This window comes from Aricia agestis, chromosome 1, assembly GCF_905147365.1.
Source record: "Aricia agestis chromosome 1, ilAriAges1.1, whole genome shotgun sequence".
NCBI lineage: Eukaryota > Metazoa > Arthropoda > Insecta > Lepidoptera > Lycaenidae > Aricia > Aricia agestis.
The window spans coordinates 14,544,285-14,556,281 of NC_056406.1; the positions used below are offsets into that span (position 1 = coordinate 14,544,285).

An 11,997-nucleotide genomic window follows, 5' to 3' on the forward strand; every position below is an offset into this window, starting at 1 on the left:
TAAGGGCACTCGGGCCGACCCACGACCCAGATCCATGGAGCCTGCGAGTCCGTTTTCTGGGTACGGAAATGAGATTTGCCGACTGATATAATAGCTTCTCGTGGATTACGTCATGCAAGTTTTACATCCAATGTTCTCGATGTAGCTATATGTTCATACGAGCATGAAATCGGCATCGAATTCTTTTCGTAGGTGATTTTGTGAATCCACGAAGAAAAGATGATATGATGTCGTATGCTAAAAAAATTCAGTTGAACCAAGGTATAGAGTTGATGTTGATACTCCCTACTAGTTTTGTTTTTTAAACATAATAAAATGTATAAAAAGCTCGAATATTTCGTATTAAATATGAAATATTCAAGCATTTTTCTATACCAATTTGCAAAATGAAAAGGTTTTGAAGTTTTTTCGAGCATATTAAGTTATTGAAATTGATTTAAAATCAACAAACAGATGAATAAACAGAGCTCCATTCGATCCCACAGACCATGGGGCGGTGATGAACGCTGACTGAGTGGGGTTACTCCATTCGCCGCTCAAGGGCCACCTCTCTCAAAACCACTCAGCCATTTCATGCTGAAAATTTTGTTTCATAACAGTCGGATTGATAGGACGATGTACCTACGTCCGATTTCAAAAATATGGATATAGCTGATGGAATGACAGGAACATTGAAAAGATTGCGTTAAACAAACTAAATGATGGTAGAGTTTTCTGTAAATATCTTTAAATTATACACTCTAATTACGTTTTAGTACTGTATACTTATATTTTATTTGAGATTCGATTTTAAGGTTAATTTACACCGAAAGGAGACGAGATGAGACGCGACGCGACGATGCATGATAACGATACGAAATTGAAATGTCAAGCGGCGTTTATTTGACGAATCAATTATTTTGATCGTTGTCGTTTTACGGCCGTTCCCAATATTTGATCTATCTCTGGTTTTGCCCTACTAGAGCTAGGAATAGCTCATAATTGACATAAAATATATGTCTCTAATGTCTAATGTGAGTTATTCCTATCTCTAGTAGGTAGTAGTAGTATCTAACCAGAGATAGATCAAATATTGGATACGGTCGTTAGTGTGAGCTCGCCCTAAGCTCCGCAACTGAAAAAGTGAATAAGTAGAAACCTTTTTTCAAAAGTATATTTTAAAATGCAATATTATTATTATCATTATGTATTAACAGAGCAACCCACTCATACAATATTAAAATAATTTTATGTGCTATTTTCTTATTCAAAAAATGTAATTTTAAATGTAGTATCGTACATTTCAAATAGAAAATGTACTGTAAGAGTATCCAGCCTGCAACTGATATGTTCATTCATTCCATTTGCGAGACGCAAAGTGAAAAACGTGAAACATTTCTTTTTACATTGTTCCGTTTTTCCACCGCTCTGACCTTCCTCAATCAGGGCGAAACATGAAAAGGTCGGACAGCAGATTACTGAAGGAAAATAAAACTGTGTAAAGAGATCATGGAAACTGAAGGACTCTCAAAGACGACCGTTTTCCTCGATCGGCAGATGCCAAAAAGAAAACAATATTATTTTCTCTTTTTTCCAATTTTTTAAATCATCGAATTAGATGTAATAAATTAGAGATAAAATTAGGTAGGTATTTTTTTTTATTGTAAGTATTTTAATTGGGCCTATAACAAAATACAAGTTCTAAATCCTGAATTTATGTACTTATATCGTATATAGGCAGACAAAATGTAGAGGTATAAGACATGTAAATGGAGACATCGTAGGGACTAATGACCGACAATAATTATTAAGTAACAGAATATCTCCCTGGCAGTGATCTCGAATGACAATTTTTAAAATAAATCTGCCTCGCAGTGGAAATAAAGCATCATTACTGCGCGGTATAAACATAAAGACGATAATAAATGAATCGCGACTCTGCCATTAGCCGAGAAGCGTTCGCGACAAATGGCATGAATAATGACAATAATGACCGGCTCTCATTCCGCCTTGATTAAGTTACACGACCTATTTACGGACAGACCGGCGAACTGATAACGTATTTTTGTATCTATATAATATTAATACGTGAGCCAAAAACTTTTATCCCTTTTGACGAAAAATGGGGAAACGTAGGTAAACGAAATTTTGCACAGTTATAGATATGGTGAAGGAGTGCATCGAGCTAATATTATTTTGAAATTATGCTTTTATCATACATTTTTTGAACAAATAAAACATTATACAGATACTTTTAAGGAGTGAGCACACTGAGACGGGCCGTGCCGGGACTCAGCGTGCCGGGGCGCATCGCAAAAATCCACCTCCACACAATTTGTATGGAAGCGGATGCGCGTATCGCACACTGTAGCGGGGCGCATCGGCGCGAATTTTTGCTCGGCGGATTTTCGTCAATGTGACACGGCTCGACAAGGCCTGCTGCGCCCCGACAAGACCCGCTGCGCCCCGGCAACAGTGTGCTATAGCAAGCGGCGCGCGGATGTGATTCGATGCGGCCCGGCAAGCCTCGGCTCAAAATCTGTCAATGCGTTGCGACCCGACCCGGCAATAGTGTGCTATAGCGCATTTTGCGCGAACCTTTAGACAATGCTTAATGGCCAGTCTAAGATCAGCTGAGTCCCAGAGACAAGAGTTGAAAAAAATATGATAAAGTAAATTTAAAAAAAAAAAAGGTAGTAGTCCTAATGTCGTTGAAACTAATGTCGAATTTCGACCATTGGGCGATCTCTAGTACTTTTTAATATTTAACGTAGTATTTAACTCTTTGAATGTAGTGATAGACGTTAATAAGGAAAAGTTTAAGGATTTGTATATGACTTACGAGTATGAGATAAGTTTTTATCTTTATGTAATAATAATAATAATAATAATACAAATACAAACTCATAGATTCACACACACCATACTATAAATACAAACCTCGCAATGTCCTTGAAAATAGCACTGTTAAACTCTACTGGGATCGTGACATAGTCACTGACCGTACCATCCTAAGCAATAGACCAGACATAACCCTTACAATAAAACCAGAAAAAACAACTTACCTCATAGATATCGCCGTCCCCAACACGAACAATCTAAAACAGAAACACAATGAAAAAATACAAAAATATATCCCACTAGCAGATGAAATCAAACAGATGTGGCATCAAGACGTTGTCAAAATTATCCCTATCATCATCTCATCAACCGGAGTAATACCGAAAACCCTCGCCGCTGCTCTGAAAACTCTAGACCTACATAAAAACACTTACATCCAAATTCAAAAATCCATTATCATAGATACATGTTCATTAGTTCGCCGTTTCTTAAACCCATCCTCATCTTTCCCTACACTCCAATCATAACACATCATTCACATGAATCAGGATACTTGGTTTATGCCCGTACCTGAGTCATTTCTCCGGCAAACAGCCGAGACTACTATTTCTCTATATAAATAATAATAATAATAATAATAAAGTTTATTTGCAACTACATTCATTCATACATGGTGCAGATTTACAAGATAATATATAATTCCAATTAGCAGCCGCAAATTGGCTCATGCTCGGCATGTGCTGGTACACCCAGGGGCATATTCAGCGCCGGTCTTCCGCAAGAGCCATTGGTGACGACATGGGTATCACTATAAACCAAGTAGAGTGTCATTTCTATCGTTTTATTATGTTATCAAATTATTTTGCTACCGTAAACATTATACTTTATATTTTCTCCTAAGAATATGGTCCGAATATAACGGATTCAAATATGGAAATACATAGCGGTGGATATTAATAGTGAGTGAGTGGCAGACGCCAGCCCCGTCCGTGCCATGGATATTGGCTATTGATCGTCCTTCAGCTGGACGGAATGATCTCCGAGTGCCTTATATAGATACAAGAGCCCATACCCAACACGTTTTCTTTATCGCCTCTTTAAAGAATCGTCGATTAAAATGTATGGAATTGACATAAGCGTTCGATAACGTGAAGTCGACATTCTACAAATTAATGTCACGTCAATTCCATGCATTTTGATCGACGATTCCATAAAGAAGCGATAAAGAAAACGTGTTGGTTAGGGGCTTACTGCTCAGATATGGGCTATGGCCTAAATTGAACCTAACAGAAGACTTACCCCCTTACTAATAAGATCTAGCTTGATAGAAAAACAAACTTAGTATTTTATTTTATTTTTCTTTATTTAGGAAACAAACAGTTTTTTAAATTATCTTAAACTTGATACTTACGTCAATTTTTACTTAAAAACTAATAGTTCCGTAGAATTTCACTTTTTTACTATTTATTTTTATTTTATTTTATTTGGAAAACTTACAGCATATAAACAGTACCTAACATTAATTACTTACTTACTTAAATAAGAATTTTAAATGCCAATTACCAGTTTCCACTTATGGTATAACCATAATAAGTGAGCTTAATTCTTATTTAGGGATCCGTATTGGAATAATCAATTTAAACGAACGCCTCCGTGGTCTAGTGGTTAGAGCGTCGCTCTCGACTCCGGAGGTCGTGGGTTCGAATCCCGCGTTGGAAACATGTTATTTCCAAGTTTGGTTAGGACAATGCAGGCTGATCACCTGATTGTCTGACAAGTAAGATGATCCATGCGTCGGATGGGCATGTAAAAAGTCGGTCCTGCGCCTGATCTCTCGCCAGTCGTGTCGACCGTTCCGTCCCACTGGGTTATGAGAGTAAAAGGAATAGAGAGTGCTCTTGTGTACTGTGCACACACTTGGGCACTATAAAATTACTCCTGCGTAGCTGGCCTGGTTTCAATGAAACCGGCCACCGTCACCGAAACCGGTGTGGGGAGTATTATTAATCAATTTAAGTTTTTCTCATAGACTTATGGGAAGCTTTTATAAAAGTTTGCCCTTTTCCTTGTTTGGTATAAAGTGCTTGACTAGGTACTCTAAAACCAGCTTCATTAATATCGTAGAAAGCGGAATTTCCTCAAAAAACTTTCAATGAAAAACTTTTTGGTACACACTGGGACGTATTTAAAAGTTGTGCACAAATAATATCCTGAATTAAGGGAATACTCTGCGAGAATGAACTCTTCGTTCCGCTTTTATATCGCGATTATTATGCAAAATTATTTTTATGTTCTCATTTTTTATAACGCAAATTATGAAAGAGGTTTCGCACACTGATATTTTCATTTTATACGCTGAATGTGTCTTTTATATTCTTTGACAAAAAGTTAGACGTTTTGCTACGAGTAAATGTTTCAACAGTATAATATAACACTAGCTTTTTGACCGAGCTTTGCTCGGTATTCGATAAAACACGAATAAAATGACATTTTTTAAAAATGATTCCTAGCTAGATCGATTTATCGCCCCTGAAACCCCCTATATACTAAATTTCATGAAAATTGTTGGAGCCGATTCCGAGATTCCAATTATATATACTTAATATACAAGAATTGCTCGTTTAAAGATATAAGACACAGTGCTCCCATGAAAGTGATAATGCGCATAGAAATTTTCGTAATTTTTCGGTAACGGTCATATTTCCCGAGCGTCGGAAGACGTTGCTGCAAGCGCTGTTTTTAAACTTAACCTTCAGAAAAACACCGCTTTGCGGCGACGTAGAGGCGCCAGGGCTAAAATGGTCGCTTTGGAGAATCATAATATTATGAATATTATGATTCATTTTTTTTAAATCGCAAAATGCATGTTTGTGCAGCAATGCAACTTTTTAAAAATTGTTTTAAGCGCTTCAGTTGTTTACAATAATACCTGTCAATTAATATTTTATTCATTATTATGCCCTAGTATGAGTTAAAAGTTATTTTAAATACTGAATTCAAAACTAGCTGTTTGACCGAGCTTTGCTCGGTATTCGATAAAACACGAATATAATGACATTTTCTGAAAATGATTCCTAGCTAGATCGATTTGTCGCCCCCGAAACCCCCTGTATACTAAATTTCATGAAAATCGTTGGAGCCGATTCCGAGATTCCAATTATATATATTCCAATTATACATATTATAGGTACAATTTAAATATAATACTACTAGTTGATGGCCGCAACTACGTTGCGCCAGACATACAGTAATAATATTAGTACGGATAGTACGGAACTATGGATATTTTATACATAATAATAATGATAAACACGTAATGCAGTGATTAAGTAAAAGAAAAAATATTTTGTAGTACGCGTGGTAATTCAAATATAATCTTCCATACCTATGGACGATTAATCAATCAAGAACAAATCAAGAAAAACGAATAGCATATATCAGCCACGACACGAATTTCGCGTTATGGTCTTTTTGTGATTGCCAGAACACGTCGTGGCCGTTTTCATTAGAGCCACGACGCGAATTTCGCGTCGTGGCTATTTCACTGTGACCACAACGCGTTGTGAGCCATTTTTTCGCTCATTGTGCGATTTCGGTCTTTGAGCGTAACATATATACTTATACAAGAATTGCTCTTTAAATATATAAGATATGTCACAAAAACGCGGCATTATGGTCACGTGACGTGTGACGTCATCGTTCATGAAACAAAACAAGCGTAGACAGAGCAAAAGTGAGTAGGTGGTTAACCTAACAACTGTCAATTTTGTTAAATACTGAACGATGACGTCACTGCTTCAGATTGGCGTTTCCAATCACGTGACTTAAAGTTAATAAATCCAATTTTTTTCAATATAAAATTAAATGAAGAAATTTAAAAAAACCCCCGCCAAAACAACTTTAAAAAGTAATGAAATAATATATACTGCCTTTAAGTTCAAATGATTCCTAACTTGTGTAAAGTAATAATTACTTATTTAATTAAAGGAGGCAAAAAACCTTTTATCCCCCAATCAATACGGTTTCCGAAGAAAAAAATCCACATCTGAAGCTGTTTTGAACCTTACAGACAGACAGACAGACAGACAGACAGACAGACAGACACGTCAAACTTATAACACCCCTCTTTTTTGTCGGGGGTTAATAAAATAAAATAAATCAATAATTATTTTTTCGATATTTGTATTGTTTTAGAGTTTTTATCAATAAATCTATAAAATTTAATCATTATTTTAAAATTTTAAACATACTGTCAACTCCCGGATTCATGTCTAGTAATTTGTACTTATTTCACATATTTTGTCAGTTTGACAGTTTTGACAATTCATTTGCTGAATTGATTGAGAGGAATTGCTAAATGTGACCATTTCAGCCCCGCCGACGTTGCTTGGACGTTACCATGGTAACGTCATTGGCCACGTCGCGATGGCTTACCGGTGAGTTATAGTTATAGCACTTATTGACGGACCGGCGACAGCGGACAGCCACCGGCTATATGATATTTACTTCTATTTTCTTTGAACAAGGTGCAAAATATAAGTGCATTGTTTGGGGCTCTTTTGGGGCAATTAGCGAAGATTTGCATGCGCATCATTAATTCGGGAGTAGGTATTGTACACAGCTTAAGTTATAATACTCCACGTTTCATGATGTTCTGCAAGGTTAGCTCCTTTACTAAATAAATTAATGTCTGATATTATGTTTTAGGACCTCGCCGATATGCAATGTTCCGTACATTGTAATTTGTGATACCAATAACAAGTGTATTATAAGTGTGTCACAGACCACAGTCATCTGGTTGACTATTCATTGAATGAAACCATTGAACTTGTCAACAAGACTTGATGAGTTGGCATTTAGTTTTGACAACATTACAATCAACGACTTGAAGAGTTAGATTTTAGTCATTCAATCAAATAGCAGATTCAACCGGAAAACTGCGAAATATATTATACCGTGTGAATAATTTTATTCCTAAGGTGATTGATCTATAAAACCAAAATTAAATTTTCAAAATCAATGAGTAGGTAGTGTTAAGATGAGCGCGACTTTATCTTAAACTAAAATCTATGCAAGAGCTTTCTACGCCATTTAAATAAGTCGTATTATTTTTATTCCGTGCAACTCCTCAGTAGAATAAACAAGATGTGCTTTCCGAGCCCCGCGCGGTTGGGGAGAATCGAATAAATAAATCGAGCCGCGATACATTTATTGCCCCGGGCGTGCGGGGCCGCACTCAGACTAGACACAGTATAAATATTATACAGTACCAGCTTTTACCGCGACTTTGCACGCGCAAAGTAAAATCATGCTAGAATAGGGAAGATGCGATTTTTTTTTTGTGTTTATTTTAAAGAACTTCATGTAGAATATACCACAAGTATATTGAAAAAATTAAAACACTGGAATTTACTGCAAAAAATGCTGTTTAAAATTGTCAATTTTTTTGGCGCCATAACGGATCTATAGTCTGAATGACGTTACTACTGTTTGACAATTATTGACAATGGCCCACCTGATCGTACCTCCCAAAAAGTTGTCATGCCCCGCGTTCCATTTAGCGTTAAAAACGATCAAAACGCTCAAAATGGTGCCTCTATTTTGATCGTTTTTAACGCTAAATGGAACGCGGGGATTTCAAAACACCAACCAAAACTGATTGGTTTTTTTAAATCCGTTCCGTTTCAAGTTACTTTTAAGGCGAGGATAAACCCCAATTTGTTATTCCGGTTTACCTAGTTCCAATATAATAACGAAGTGTTAAAAAATATGAGATATAAAGCACAATATTTAAAATACCTTAAACCATAAACATTTTAATAAAACGTAATACTTTGGCTGTAATTAATTTACAAACTCACCTCCGATAAAAATCTATTTTATCGAAATATAAGTATTAACTAGGATAATTATACATTTTATTTAAATAAATTGTTAGTAAATCTATATTAAAATGCCCTTAACCGAACAATTTTGTTTCTTAATGTTTATTTTCAAATATATTTTAAAAAAACATGAAAAATAGAGAAGATCCGCCCGAGAACCTACAGTTTTATGCTAAGCTAAAATGAATCTTATTGCGATGCGTATACGTTTGGTCTTTGGTTGTGTGCAAGGTTATCGTTTTGGATTGAGATTAATCCCCGCCTTAATTCGTAATTTTTGTAAAAAAAAAAACAATATTTTATAAAATATTAACCTTGCAGTGGCAGTTCTTTTATATTTTTTTAACGTTTTAATAGCAAAATTTTCATAAATATTATATTTGCATGTTCCCTATTGTGTAGTTTTGTTTGATAAAAAGTAATCCATTCCCGTCATCTGCTTTATGTTTGCGTCAAAGAGAAAATTCTTTGCGTGGTTTCAACGATATAATTCATATCTAGCGACAGATAGTGGGAATCGATTTGCTATATAATATAAAACATAGTATTTTATATTATTACTAGCTGTGCCGGCAAATGTATTTTTGCCATATAAAGTATTTTCTCCCATATTATTTTATTGAAGTGACAAAATAAGTATGGCACCATGACAACGTCCCGTCGCACAAACAATGGTCGCCGTCAGTCTTGGGCCGTGTTCGTCGGCGTATTTTTGGACAAACCTTTTATTGCGCATGTCCAAAAGATGTCATGGCAACGACATAACAAGTTGCTGGTCAAGTCGTAAACAACGTCTTAATTGTTTATACATGATTAAAATAATAAAAGCTAAACATAAATACATAAGCCTAAATTGTCTAACAGCCGCACAAATAATTTATTTTACACTATGATAGTGTTTGATTATTTTATTTTGGAAAATATGGATATGGATCACTTTGAAAAATTTAAAAATTTAATTGTTTTTTTTTTATGAAATAAGAGGGCAAACGAGCAAACGGGTCACCTGATGGAAAGCAACTTCCGTCACCCATGGACACTCGTAGCATCAGAAGAGATGCAGGTGCGTTGCCGGCCTTTTAATAGGGTAACAGGGGAGGGTAGGGATGGGAAGGGAAGGGAATAGGGGAAGGTAGGGTAGGGGATTGGGCCTCCGGTAAACTCACTCACTTGGTGAAACACAGCGCAAGCGCTGTTTTACGCCGGTTTTCTGTGAGAGCCTGGTATTACTCCGGTCGAGCCGGCCCATTCGTGCCGAAGCATGGCTCTCCCACTGGTTTGTTCATTGCAACGCCACCAACAAATTGCAATTGGGTTAAATTTCAAGTCGTAAACAGTTGTCGTTGCCATGGCATGACATGATTTGGACATGCGCAATAACTAGGTTTTGCAGCGAATGCGCTAAAAATTACGCCGACGAACACGGCCTTGGTTGTAATAATTTACTATTATTTATTCTACAAATGCACTTATCAATATGAAAAGTAGCCAGTAGCCGATTCTCAGACCTACTGAATATGTATAATATAAAATTTGGTAAACATCAGTAAAGCCGTTTCGGAGGAGTACGGTAACTAACATTGTGACTCGAGAATTTTATATATAAGAAATAATAAGTATATTAATATAAAACACCCTCACTACGCCGCACCAAATCGGGTGCACCGCACATAATCGAGTTATTTAAGATGACTTGAAGTAGCAGTATCACGCCTGAGTCCTGACGTCACGCAAGGCCGTAGGCCAAGTTTCACTACTGTGTGATATTTATATTGTGCCAGTATCTTCGACTTTACGAGTTTTACGACCTACCCCCACACTTTCAGGCGCGGACTATTTTTAGATTTTATATAGATATTTTTTTGTACTTATACAATGTATCAATATTTGAAGTACCTAAGTAAATGTTTTGTATGTAAGTATTTTTATTTTGCCTGAGTTTTTATTTAGATATAATATTTATTTTAAAATTGGCTTCACTGTTTGTAGTTTTATGAAGTTCGCTGGGAAGAGTAGATAGGTCGTTTTGTATTCTAGCCACGTGTAGAATTTGTTTAACTTATTTAACTTCATCCGTACCATTGAAACTATATAGATACCCAAATGAAAGTTTATGTATAATAATATAATATGTAGGTACTAGGTACTATAAAAGAGCCGATCTTATATTTTGTGTTGGTCAATAAATTATTGGAAATTCAAGCAGGGTTTGCGTCTGGGCCATGTCTGGACTCTGGGCACAGGCCATTTCATAAACTTTAGGTCAACAGTTCATACATTTAAATACGCTGCTTTACGCTGAACCGATCCTGGTAAACATTACAATTTAATATTCGCTTGCTTAATAAACCATTATCTATGAAATCAGTAGAGGCGATAATATTATGTTATGCATAGGTATTACAGATATACGCGCCGTATTATTAAAACTCAAATAGCACGTACACCACGTAATAAAAAATATAATATTTTATTCGACAGTTTTTTTTTCATATTTTGTTTTCATTAATTTTCATTCATAGAATATTAAGACATTGAAACTTATTATTTATTTTGATAACCATACAGGCGGCTCGTTGGTCTAGGGGTATGATTCTCGCTTTGGGTGCGAGAGGTCCCGGGTTCAAATCCCGGACGAGCCCATCTTTTTTTTTTTAAATAATATTATTATTATACTCACTACTAACATAATTATTACCAGCATACATAATTGTTACTATAATATTAGTAGTGTGTGAGTATATTATTAATTTACATAGGTTTTCATTATAAATTAAAAGCAGCTGTTTCTTAAAAAAAGTCGTAAGAAGATTAAAATATTATTTTAGTAATAATTACGATATTTCGACGCTTCGTCATCGGCTCGTTGGTCTAGGGGTATGATTTTCGCTTAGGGTGCGAGAGGTCCCGGGTTCAAATCCCGGACGAGCCCAAATCACTTTTTTGGTGTATTTACAATTATTGTTTTAATTAAGTTTCTATTTGATATATATCTATACGCATAGAGAAATGCTATAAATATGATATTACTTTAGCTGATCGTTTTAATACACGATACTGGTTAACAAGTGAACTAAATTATCTACTCGTAATGTAATTAAGTACTAATTAGTAATATAATATTATAATTATAAAACTAACATAATTTTGCTTTAAATCTATTTCTTTTTGTGCGAAACGCACTCAATTTACTTACAATTAATAATTATTGCTTATCTACGTTTCGTCACTAAATACTTAAGCAATATTACATTAGATAAGTATTAGTACTATTAGTTCTATTAGGACAGTA

General features: G+C 35.5%; 2 non-coding genes across 2 annotated transcripts; both read left to right on the forward strand.

Annotated features, from left to right (window-relative positions):
- The first annotated feature begins 11,275 nt into the window (after positions 1-11,275).
- Trnap-ugg lies at positions 11,276-11,347 on the forward strand. The gene has a single exon. It is a non-coding gene; the product is annotated as a tRNA-Pro (tRNA).
- A 218-nt stretch (positions 11,348-11,565) lies between these two features.
- On the forward strand, positions 11,566-11,637 carry Trnap-agg. The gene has a single exon. It is a non-coding gene; the product is annotated as a tRNA-Pro (tRNA).
- Positions 11,638-11,997: the final 360 nt, after the last annotated feature.